The sequence below is a fragment of the Triturus cristatus genome, chromosome 7, assembly GCF_964204655.1.
Source record: "Triturus cristatus chromosome 7, aTriCri1.1, whole genome shotgun sequence".
Taxonomy (NCBI): domain Eukaryota; kingdom Metazoa; phylum Chordata; class Amphibia; order Caudata; family Salamandridae; genus Triturus; species Triturus cristatus.
The window spans coordinates 1120867300-1120879658 of record NC_140590.1 but is presented as its reverse complement, the minus strand read 5'-3'; the positions used below and the strand labels follow the sequence as shown (position 1 = coordinate 1120879658).

General features: G+C 40.7%; 1 protein-coding gene across 2 annotated transcripts in view; it reads left to right on the top strand.

Moving 5' to 3' along the window:
• The window catches only part of LOC146811199 (uncharacterized), a 175940-nt gene extending 164043 nt beyond the window's left edge, over positions 1-11897 (top strand). For both annotated transcript variants that reach the window (XM_085618239.1, XM_085618237.1), the window contains one exon: positions 11700-11897. The gene's annotated coding sequence lies outside the window, so the exon portion shown is untranslated. The remainder of the gene's footprint in view (positions 1-11699) is intronic.
• Positions 11898-12359: the final 462 nt, after the last annotated feature.

Sequence of the window (12359 nt, the reverse complement as noted above, 5' to 3'; positions counted from 1 at the left end):
TAACGAGTTAGGGGCAGGTAGAGGCAGTACGAGGGTGTGTGACAAGGGTATACAGAGAGAAGCACGAGTAGAGGCAGTGTAGGTAGTGGTGCTTAGGGTATGTATGGAGATAATGTGGGAAAGTGTGTGGGACATCTGCAGAAACAGCAGTTGTGAGGAGCATGTGTAAATGTGTGTAAGAGACTGGAGTGTACAAAGGGCACAGCTTCCAGGAGCCTCCAGATCCTTCAGTGGCCCTCATTCAGCCAAGGCCAATGATTATCTGTGCGATATGGGAGACTAAGTGGGCCTTCTTCGCATTCTGCAGGGTTTGCTCTCATTGTGTGTTACTCTGCTGACAGTATGGAGTGTGAGATCTGAAATGCTCAGCATGCTCAAAGCAAGAGGGTGCATGTGTGAAGACTGCATATGTGTTAGGGGGCATGAGTGAAGACTGCATGTGTGTCAGGGGGGCATGTGTGAAGACTGCAGGTGTATCAGGGGGCATGTGTGAAGATTGCATGTGTCAGGGGGCATGCGTGAAGACTGCATTTGTGTCGGGGGCATGTGTAAAGACTGCATGTGTGTCAGGGGGCATGTGTAAAAACTGCATGTGTGTCTGGAGGGCATGTTGAGAGACTGCATGTGTGTCTGGGGGCATGTCGAGAGACTGCATGTGTGTCTGGGGGGCATGTAGAGAGACTGCATGTGTATCAGGGGCAAGGGTGCAGAGAAAAACTTGTTGCGTATTGCAGTTGAGGTATTGTACAGTAATTTCTATTCCGGTACACATTGCATTTAGGAGTTTTCACAGCTAACGGCACTACTCTGGTTTTTGTACAATAAACTTCGGCAGGCTTACTGATCGACATGTGGATTTTGGTTCTGTAAGAATCAACATCCGCACATTAGTATCTGGTAAGGGGACAAACGCGTAATTGAGAGGGATATGTCAGACCTGATACATATCAACCCAGCATTGTTGGATATTATTGAGTAGAATAAATATCAGCCCAGCCACCTGGCCAGGTGGAGTGAGGGGCATCTGAGGTGCACTTATGAAAACAGAAAAACTAGCGTACAATGGAATTTCTGCATTTGCAAGTTTGTTGCTTACAGGGTTTTCACTGTTTCTTGGTGATGCGCCTGCAGAAGTGTCCTCCACAGGCTGCGTTCCATTGTGGAAACGCATACATTTGCTGTGGTAGAAAGCAGGAGTATTTATTTTATTTTGTCCATTAGTTGACTGGAGTAGATACCTGTCCTAACAGAAGTTGTGTGCATAGTTGGAAATGCAGTGCCAAAGACCAGAACACAGCATTGCTCGGTAACTCAAAGAAGTTGTGGTGATAGAAGCCAGGTGGGTGACCTCCAGATACATGCTCTACAAGACAAACAACGTAATAAGGGCATTCTGGCTAACCAATGAGCATTGTAGTATTCTCATATCCTTTAATGGACCCCTAAAGAACTTTATGTGTGGGAGGTGTTGGTAGACGTGTTGACTAAGATTGTCATTAGGTATATATTTATGCAATGCAGTCTTTGTGGGAAGAGGAGAGAGATTATTCTGGCATTATCATTCTTGAACCAGGTGGACATGATTTGAGTTTTTCAACTAAGTGAGGGAGGTGATGGATTGAAGCTAGAATAAATGTTTCAATGAAGTGGCAGAGAGCTTGAAATATATGAATTTAGGAGGAGCAAAGGGGGATTTGAGTAAGCAGGTAAAGGTTGGCTGAGTGTAATGGAAGGCATTGCCTCATAGATTGTGAGGGGTAGGATGGAGATGTACTGTTCATGGCTTGAGACACCAGGCTGGATTCTTTTTACTGTACCATGCAAGTGATTTGTCTGCCATCTGTCCACTTACTTGATGTTGGTGTGATGAGGATTGTGTGTGTCTTGGCAGACGTTGAAGATTCATGTTGAAATAATGTATAATTTGATTAGGGAGAAAAAAATGAATATGTGAAAATTCCACCAGTTGGGAATTGTGGTGGTCCAGCCTACTGGAGACCACTATATTTATCAGTAGCAAATTAGCATAAAAAAGGAGATATTGGAAAATGTTCTCGTTATTGAGCAGTGAAGGTATGACTCTGTTAAGGTTCTTGTAGAGAATGATGCCAGTCTCTATTTGACGTTAAATTGTACTCCAAGGTTCCTGGATGTTGTCAAGATGTCAGTCAAGTGCATAGGAGGCTGATCTAGCTGGGAAGTAGAGGATCTTGGTGGAGTTGAGCACTAGGTAGGAGAGTGCTTTTTATGTAAAGTAGTAAAGACAAGGGCTTTATAGGAAGAAAAGCAGAAACATGTGGATATTTGTTGCCTATAGATGTGATATGAAACTAATTTCAGTAATGACTTAACCAAAGGAGAGATCGTTCATGGATGCCAGCTGGGTTATTGCGCCTGCTGCGGAGGTGCTGATACAACCGCAGATTGGAATCCGGCCAACTTGCCATTCTGTGGTGGCCCACGAAGCACCAAAGTGCTTTAATGCTAACGTCAGCTCTCAGCCTTGAGATACCGTTCTGTTGGCGCTATATAAATGGTTTAAAAGTTAGTGGTTGTCTGCCACAGGATCAGTTTCTGACCTGGAAGTTGTGGAAAGTGCCCCAGGGCTGTGTTTTCTCGGCTCTTTCTAGCTAAGATGATGGATGGTGCCAGTGGGGGAGGGGGTGGCGCTGAAGATGCCTCCAGCCCCTGGAGTCATCAGGTAGCTAGCTGCAGGAGAGATAAGAAATGGAGCGACGTCCGCGCAGCGCACAAAGGCGGTGGATGAAGACTTTCCCCCGGGTACCCCGGTGGGAGGCGGGTGGGGGGAGGGAAGGTCAGTCGCTGGTGAGGGTGTGCAGTAGCTGTTCTGGGAGGTCTGGGCACAGCAGCATCCCTCCAGGCCAAGCTCCGGAGACAGTAGCTTCTCTTGGACCAGCTGCTGGTAATGGATGGATGGGCAGAGGGGAGGCGGTGTGGGAGGGGAAGATGAAAGAGGCTGGGCATGGGCAGGGGAAGGAAGTCGAGACACAGAGTACACAGTGAAAGAGGGGAGAGGTAGGGGCGAGGGAGCTGAGAAGAGGAGGAACGTAGGAAGAAGTGTTTGCGCAGGGGGGTTGTTAAAATAGGGGTGGCGTTGAGAGAAGAGGAAAACACAAAGAAATCTAAAATTCAAAAACAAAATAAAAGGATTGTGGATGCTAGTACGCCTGTCTTTTAAATTATTGCCTCCTAAGAAATAATGAGTCTAGGCTTTCAAAAAGTCATCATGCTAGCACTCTGTTGCCCAACTTAGCGCTCATGCATTCATCCATCCATTGACTCATTTGTGCATTCCCACCCTTATATAGCTACAGAAAGTTTCCAGACAGACTCCAACACTTATGCAAGATAAATTGAAAGAATAAACATAGGACAAACATGAGCTTTCAATAAATACAAATAAACCTATCTGCAGGTAGGCATCTTACAATGGTTTTGTGCATGGTGTTTGATAGTTTTGAAGTTCCTTCATGGCTGCCACCAGAGCTTTAAGAGGGCAGAGTAACTCTGAGTCTCAGACCTGGTAGTGGTTAAACGCTAACATAGAAATGGGTCCTCACTGGGGCCTTTAGGTATGCCCTTAACTTTACAGACAAAAACACTGATCGATTTCTGGGTAATTAATTTAAAACATGGTATTGTAATCGAAGTCAGCAACTTATTTCCCGTTTTTTAAATATTTTACATATTTTACTTTATCGTCCATTCACTACAAGTTTTTGTTATTTTTTATGTTATGTTTCTGTAGTTTTTTGAAGCATAATACTCTGTATATTGTAAACTTTGAGCTGAGTTGCATCCGTATGTTTATAATGGACTACGATTGATAGTTTTGCAGTCGAGGCTGAGGAAAGTGAGAGTTCCTCACAGGGGCTGTAAATGGGTGAAAAGGTGCTCACAATACATGGACATCCAATCCTTGGCCTCTCTGCAGAGAGCAAATATTATTAGTCACGTATGTCTGTTGCATAACTGTGATTCTTTGCAAACTTGTGTGAAGGAGATAAACAAAGGTCAAAATATGGGCAAATACAGTGCCTAGAGGTGAGTGGGGGCTATTTGTATGTGTGTGCTGGGATGGTAAAGTGATGGAGACTGAAGAAGTATACAATCAGAGTAGAGTGAAAGGATGGTGTTGAAGAGGAAAGAGATAGGGTGTAAGATGTGCACATGGGGATTTCTAAAGATTTGAAGAGAAAAAGGGCACAAGTGTCTAACAGACTGCATAGGAATGAGTTGTGAAAGGAAGATCAGTCAGACCCATAATTTCCAAGGCCACTCTCCTTTACGAAACTCCACCTCATTTTTCACCACATTTTAAGCCCTGGCCACCACGAACCAATGTGTTGACCATCTTCGAATGGTAATACAGTGTAATTATGGATAATACCATACCATGACGGCCGCCTGGACTAAAGGCTGTGGCTTCGCAGGATGCGGTGCACTGCAGATTAAATAAATGGCAGGCAAGCAGCCTTCAGCGCTCTCTGGGGAGCTATAGTGTGCTCTAAAGACAATTACAATAAAAGGGTGAGAAGGAAAGAAACCATTGGAAAAATTGGAAAACTGAACAACTGGCCCACCAGTCCTGTCGCTGAAGTGCTCTTATTTTCAAGTGGATGTGCCTATGATCAGAAAAGTGCTGGGACTCATTTGGTACCAAAGCCAGTGTCTGAAATCAGCGACCCATTTCCCCACACTGAATGGCATCATGGCTACAAACAGAGAACTTCAGCCATTGGCTCTCTTGCACTGGTTTTATGGCTCTGGAAGTGGCAGTATTTTTCTGATCTAATTTCTTTCCTTCTCCTATTTTCTAAATGTGTATTTATATACATCTCTCTCTCTCTCTCTTTCTCTCTCTCTCTCTCTCTCTCTCTCTCTCTCTCTCTCTCTCTCTCTCTCTCTCTCTCTCTATATATATATATATATATATATATATATATTATTTAATTTTTTTCACTAAAAAAAACATAGGTCTCAGGGAGGTTATAGTTAGAAATTAGCATTTAAATAACCTTTGAAATTCACTAAATAAACCATAGGTTTCAGGGATGTTATAGTTAGAAATTAGCATTTAAAAAACATTTGAAACTCACTGAAAAAACCATAGGTTTCAGGCACATTATAGTTAGAAATTAGCATTTAATAAACCTTAGAAATTCACTGAAAAAACCATAGGTTTCAGGGATGTTATAGTTAGTTGGACATTTTACTCGTACAAAACCAGAGAAATTTGTCCGTTATACTTAATAGAGGTAACTATAACTTGCGCCCCGCAAAGCACTGATGATGATGTCACATATTAAATCACTTATAACATGGTCATTGACATCACTGATGACATCACTGATGACATCATCCATGTGATAATCTGATGCACCTCCTCAAACCCTAATAAAATCTTTGATACACCCACTCCAAAATACAGACTACAATATCAAAACCATAGACACTCCAACACCAATACATACATACCCACTCACTGATTCTTAGGTCTACATACCAATCTACTCACTCACCCATACAGTCACTCATACTTTCAGTCACTCATCAGTACAGGACTATCATATGCACTCATACACCTATATAGACACTCACACACTGCCAATCACCCATAGAGTTACTCAGACACCTAGTCAGTCATGCAAATAATTAATCACACTCCCATTTACTCACCTATACAGTTATACACACACCACCTCACTTACTCAAACAGATATTAACACATACTTATGCTCTTATACAATTACTGATACAAGCACACATCCATACAGACACTCTCACATTCACTCACTCTCACTTATAGTCATTTATATATTCCAACACTCACGTATACTACCTTTCACATATGTAATTACTCACACATGTACCACTGAGACATTCATTTACTCACCAACACACCCATACACATACTCACCTACTCACACAGTCCATCACAGATGCACTCTTGAATCCATACACCCAGTTGATCACCCACTCACACATCTATGCACAGATTCACCCGCCACCCACACAAAGACTCAGGCACCCATACATATACTTAGACAACCAATCAATTACCCATATAGACACTCATGTAGCTATTCACCAACCCATGCAGCCGCTTATACACCAACTGACAGACTGATACAGACATTTACACACTTTACTCACTAACCCATGCATTCAGTAACATACGCTTATACAATCAGTCATGCACCTACTAAATCATCCATTCAGACACTGATACACCCACTCATTCTTCAATACACCTCAGCATATATATATATATATATATATATATATATATATATATATATATATATATATATATATATATATATAAAACATATTTAAACTTTAAAGAAACACACATTCACTGGATTATGTCATCAGTGATGTCATATGTGATGGCATCAGTGATGTCATCAGTGATGTCACTGACCATGTCATGAGTGATGTAGTATGTGACGTCATCAGCAGTGAATTGCGGGGGTGTGAGTTATAGTTAGCTCTACTACCTATAATTGCCAAATTTCTTTGGTTTTGTATGAGTGAAATATCCAACTAACTATAACGTCCCTAAAACCTATGGCATTTCGATGGTACAACCACCTTGCTCACAAAGCGTAGACACCATTACAAAGTTACTTTATACTGCCATGGGTACCACGCACATAGGCACAGGTTGAAAAGAAATACTTCCATTTTCTTTGTTCTCTTATTAAATACAAAACAAAATTGCATAACTTATACACATATGCTACCTGTGCAATTACTGTATATTCCTTCTTTATAAAATTATCGAAATTGATTTTATACATTATATAAAATAGAAATTGAAATACATTTTACTAAAGACAGGATTTATGTCACACACACATATATATATAGAGAGAGAGAGACAAAGAGAGAGAGATAATATATAGACATATAGATATAGATTCATATAGATATAGGGATAGATATATATTTTTGTAAAATTTGGTAGAATACCTTACAGCTGTTTTTCTATATCGCTTTAGAAAATTGAGATGGAGCTTCACTGATGTGCTCTTCTGACGGCCCAATGGAGTGAGAAATTTCTACAGTTTGGCAATTTGACTGCCCACCAGATTCAGAATCAAATGGACAGTTTTCACTGTCTCTAACCACCAAGTAAAGCTTGGTAATAAGTGGCAGTGACAACTGCAAAATGACCCCCATAGCATAGGAGACAACTCCCAACATGTGGTAGACAAAATTTTGCTGTGAGATTTCTTTTTTGAAAAAACTAAAACATGTAAAAAGTTTAATGAAGGGTAACATAATTTTAATACTGTAACAGGGACTGCTGCCATAGCAGTTCTTGACAATGTTAAGAAATGCCTGCTGGGCTGACGGACACCTCTAAACCTGGTGGGCAGAGGACCCTCGCTATGGTAGGTGCAATGTAGTCTGTTATACCAATGGATTCACCTCTGTCCGCAAAATTCTGGCCCTTTGTGGAAGTGACTCTGTTCATCATTTCACTTATAAACAGAATAAAAATAATGTAATTAAAATAATATGTTGTGCATCTAAACAAGATTGATGTCAAGTACTGCATCATCCAGTGGCCTTTTCAAATGAGTGAGGTCTCTTGTAGCACATGAATACACACTCATTGAACAAGAGCTCAAGAGATCCTCACTCTAGTTGTGGACTGACTATCCAGTAGAAGGGCCATTTTTTAGAGTTTGTGATGCAGCGCTGTGCAGCTAATCACCTTGCTGCGCCACACCAGAGGTAAAGGGTGGAAACGCACAGTATTCATCCAATACAGCGCAATTCTATCCTAACCCATTGTACTGGTGCTGTTTTGTCTGCCAAGCGCCAATGCTGGCACCTTTCCACCATGGTGCTAGGGTGCCTTTGTTGCATGCAGAGGAGTTTTTGTGCACCTACCTACACACAAACAATCCTGAGAGTTTTTTCATCAACAGAATTACACCGAGTTTGGAAGGAAGGTAGATTTTGATTCACAGATCATGCTTTCAGTTATCCGGTGTAAGTCTGTTAAGTAGTTGTTGTGAAAATTAAGGAAATTCTAATTTGTTTATCAGTGATTGCGACTAATTCACGACAATTTCATGATTAATCACAAATCCTTAAGCCAACAGTCGAGGATCCAATCACAGACCCACTCAAAACTCATACACCCATTCAAAGAGCCACTGAGTCATTTATTAATCCTCTGACAGACCTACTCAAACACTCGCAAGTCTAGTTACAGACCCACTCTGAGACTGACGCTCCCACTCACAAATGTGCTCAGACACTCATGAATCCACTTGCAGATCCTCTGAGACACTTATAAACCCAGTTCAGATCCACTCAGACACTCATGCACCCATTTTTCCGTCCAGTGGGTCGAGCTGCAGGCATGTCTTAAGACTCAATGGGAATTAACATGGGAAACATACTTTTCGGAACCTTCCTTTTTCTCAGCCCCTGCTTGATGAAACGCCCCAAGAAATAAGAATAATAAAGTGTGGTCTAATAGAGTACATCAATTGCTCCTCTATGTTTAATACTGAATACTTTCAGATTCTTGGTCTCTTAATCAGTGAGATTTAAAGTATGAAAGAGAAAAATGTCAGAATTCAAAGTTTGTTAAGGCCTGTTGAGATGCTGGATAGGGGAAAGGGTGCTAATGGTGCTTTGGTGAACCTCTCACAAAGTACATACAGAAAGGAAGAGGACCAAAGAGTATCATGTTTAATGAAAGAGCAGCAACAGTGTAATGATATGTTATGCTGCAAGGAATAGGTCTGTGTGTCCCACTTTGGGAACTGCTTCTCTGATGGGAATACATTTTGAAAGCCACACTTCAAATGAAAATAATTCTTCAAATGAAGTGTAAGGAAAACAAAGATTGTGTCTGTTTTATAATAGATTTACCAAGTAAGGATTTCTATCAATGACCCTGATCTCTTAATATTTCCATTTGCAGGGTGGTCACAGTGGAGGCTTCTTGGTAAAATAAACCTTTCTTTTAACCATATTTCCAAAATTATCTATGTCTGTGAAGTGACATTGATTCTAACTTGTTCCTTTACTTTTCCTTCTGCAGAGCTTATGAGTGCCGGTAAAAAACCTTTATTTTACTATGTGTATTACAATGCACTGTTTAAGGTAGCATCCATTTTCACTGGTTTAAATCCAGAGCTGGAGCGGGTATTGTTTTCACTTTGCTGAGCTCTGTTCACAGTACCACTTGATTGAAGAAAAACACATTTCAATACAGCCTGTATGAATTAATGTCACTGGATCCATGGGATGTGATGTGACACAGTTCTGGACTTTAACAATTCAGAGCAAGAAGCAATCCCCTCACCCAATCCACAATAATCTACATTTAGTGTAAACTTTGTGGTCTCCTTGAAGATTACTCCAAACTTACTTTAGATGCATTTCCCAAGCACATGCTAATATTGAGGTGATATGTTCATAGTGTTGATAGAGTATTGTTTTTCATCTGCAATGAGCTTCGCTGTTACTAGTGGTTTTATTCACCTTGAATATAAACACTGCTTCCACATTTACAAAGTCAACTATTGTATACCTTCATTATAATGAACTGGTTGCACCCAATGTGTATGTACCATTGAATTTGTATAGATACGTTTTATATTCTAAGAATTCTTTGCCACGGAAAAAAAGATTACAGCCCTTTTCAGCCATGTGGCTCAGTGCACAGATGTTCTAAGGTGGAGCCAGAAAATATATGTGCCACTGTGGAATATTTGTGTGGAGAACAGCAGGTGTTGATGAAACATCAGTCTGTGGAACTAATTAGGAGTAATATGGTACTAGAATGGATTTAGCACGTGGTAAATTCACGTCATAGCACCATTACAAAGTAGTAAAATCAGTTTAGATCCATGGCATGGGTAATAACGATTTGAGGACAATTTGTTTAGTTATAACATCATATGGAAGTCGCAACTGCATGGGTTATTTCTTTGACCAGGTGGTAAATGTATGCAGGGGCTCACACATGGGATGGGAAGTGGTTGAAGGTGGTGGGTAGATTGGGTGGGATTTTTTTTCTAACAAGGGACAACATGTATGTTTCCCCTCATAGAGAAAAAGGGGAATGTGACTTGGCTACTACAGAAAAATTCTCATGATATTTTTCAGGTCAGTTTTACATGCTGCAAAAATCAGGTCAAGCTCTTCCACATCGGGTAACACTAAATGTGGGAAAACCTAACCTGTTTTAATATGGTGGAGCAAAATTAATGAATAAAAGCATGCATTAAATGTGTTCCTCCTTACTTGTATTCAGGTCCGATGTCTCTTAACTTTTAAGCAACTTTGAGTACTACATAACCATTAGGTTTTCAGGCCTTTCAGAGAGGATCTGGGCAGCAGACATAGCCCAAATGTCAATTGTTATGTATTTTGTAAATTAATTGGATATTTTAAACAGGATTACATAGCAATTGTGATATATTTAAAAAAAAAAACAATTTAAATAGAAACAAGTCTTTTGAGTGTAACCCTGGGCGTAGTGGGCGTAGTGGGGCTACGTGGAGCATCGCGTAGTGTGGCCAAATCTATGCACACTCACGTGCTCCGCGTAGCCCCACTACGCGCCGCCTGCCTCCCGCCCGCCCTCCTTTTAAAATAAGTTAAACTATGATAAAAAAATAAAATAAAATGCCTTACCTGCAGCACGGCGTCCCGGGGCTCCCTCTTCCTCGTTGACAACTTCTTTTCTCGCAAGAAATGCGCATGCGCGGGCGTCCGCGCATGCGCATTTGTGAAAAGAAGTTGTCGTCAACGAAGAAGACGGAGCCCCCGGACGCTGCGCAGGTAAGGCATTTTTATTTTATTTTTTTATCATAGTTTACCTGATTTTAAAAGGAGGGCGGGCGGGAGGCGGGCAGCGGGCAGCACGCAGGCAGCGCTACGAACACTCCGTGGGCGAAGCGGAGAACTACGCCCGGGCTTATTTGAGTGCAGTTATTTCAGTATAGCATTGTAGGGTTTGGTTTGTCTTTAGTAAAACGTGATGTAAATGTTTAAATATGATGTTCAGAAGGCGGCGTTTCAGTGAATGCTGTTGTTTTGCTGTTTTAAGATGTGCATTGTGAATTGTAAAGCAAGACGTTTTGGAAATGCATTCAAGGAGGAACAGCTAACAATGGGCCTTAAGAGCAATTGGAAATTTCAGGGCTTTTATGAAGACTCAAATTTAAAAAAGTACTGTAGTAAAGTTTAGAAGTGTGGATTAGACAGTAATTGTCTAAAATCACTGGTATGCTAACAGTTGAGGGGAAAAAAATCATAGACAAGCCTGCAGTTGGATACAATCAATACTTCAAGGAGTTTTGGTATACCTGAAATAATGGGAAAAAAGTATGTGTTTGACATCACCCTTATGATAAAAAATATTTTAAAACTACTGCGTTTTGTGCAATAAAAGCAAGAAAAACTAGCTAAATTTTCTCTAAAGAGCATCAAAATGGTTTGGTATGGGAGTGTTAGAATACACACACAGACACACACACGTACAACAATTTAAATGCTGGTTGACGAAGGAGGCATTGAGAACTGACTGATGCTGAGATTGTTGGTGTTTCATTGAGTAGTTTCTTTAGGTATGTATGTACTTCTATTATTTCACACAAATCAATTATTTGCTATTTTCTGTAATTTCCTTTTAGTAACGCCTGGCCGGGTATCTACATCACCTGGAAGATTCTGAACAGAATTGAATGTTAATTGCTTGATTCTTCTCTTTCCTGGCTCTTAATTCAAGGACTCAGCTTCCAGATTCAGATATGCGTGTGATTGACCAACATTCTACTGTGGTCCTGCTGTCTCATCTAAATAATGTGTAATAAAATAGCTAATGCATCCCACTTTCTCTGTGTCCCTGGTGTTGATTGGGTCCTCCGTGGCTTAGTGATGCTTTATAGGGTTAGAGAGCAAGATCTGAAAACACCAGACATCTATTGAGAACAGAGTACCCTTGCGATGCACCATATCTTGTATCACACTAAATGAGCATGTCCACTAGGCAACACCAGGTCATGTTTGACACCTGCTATTCTGACATTTTACTATTTTACTAGTATGTTAAGGTCCAAACCCATAGCGCCAATGATGCACAATGTTCTGAGCTACAAGGCCAGAAATGGATGGAAGTGTCACACACTACTTGGGGTACTTATGAATGCGATCTATAATGCTAGTTGGAAAATTGAACTTTGGTGTCAAAATGCAGTGCTGCGAAATGGGTTGAGCTGTTTCATCATCATCATAAGACTTTATTTCGATAATCCAAGATCATAAAAGTGCAAATACAAACAAAACCAATTGGT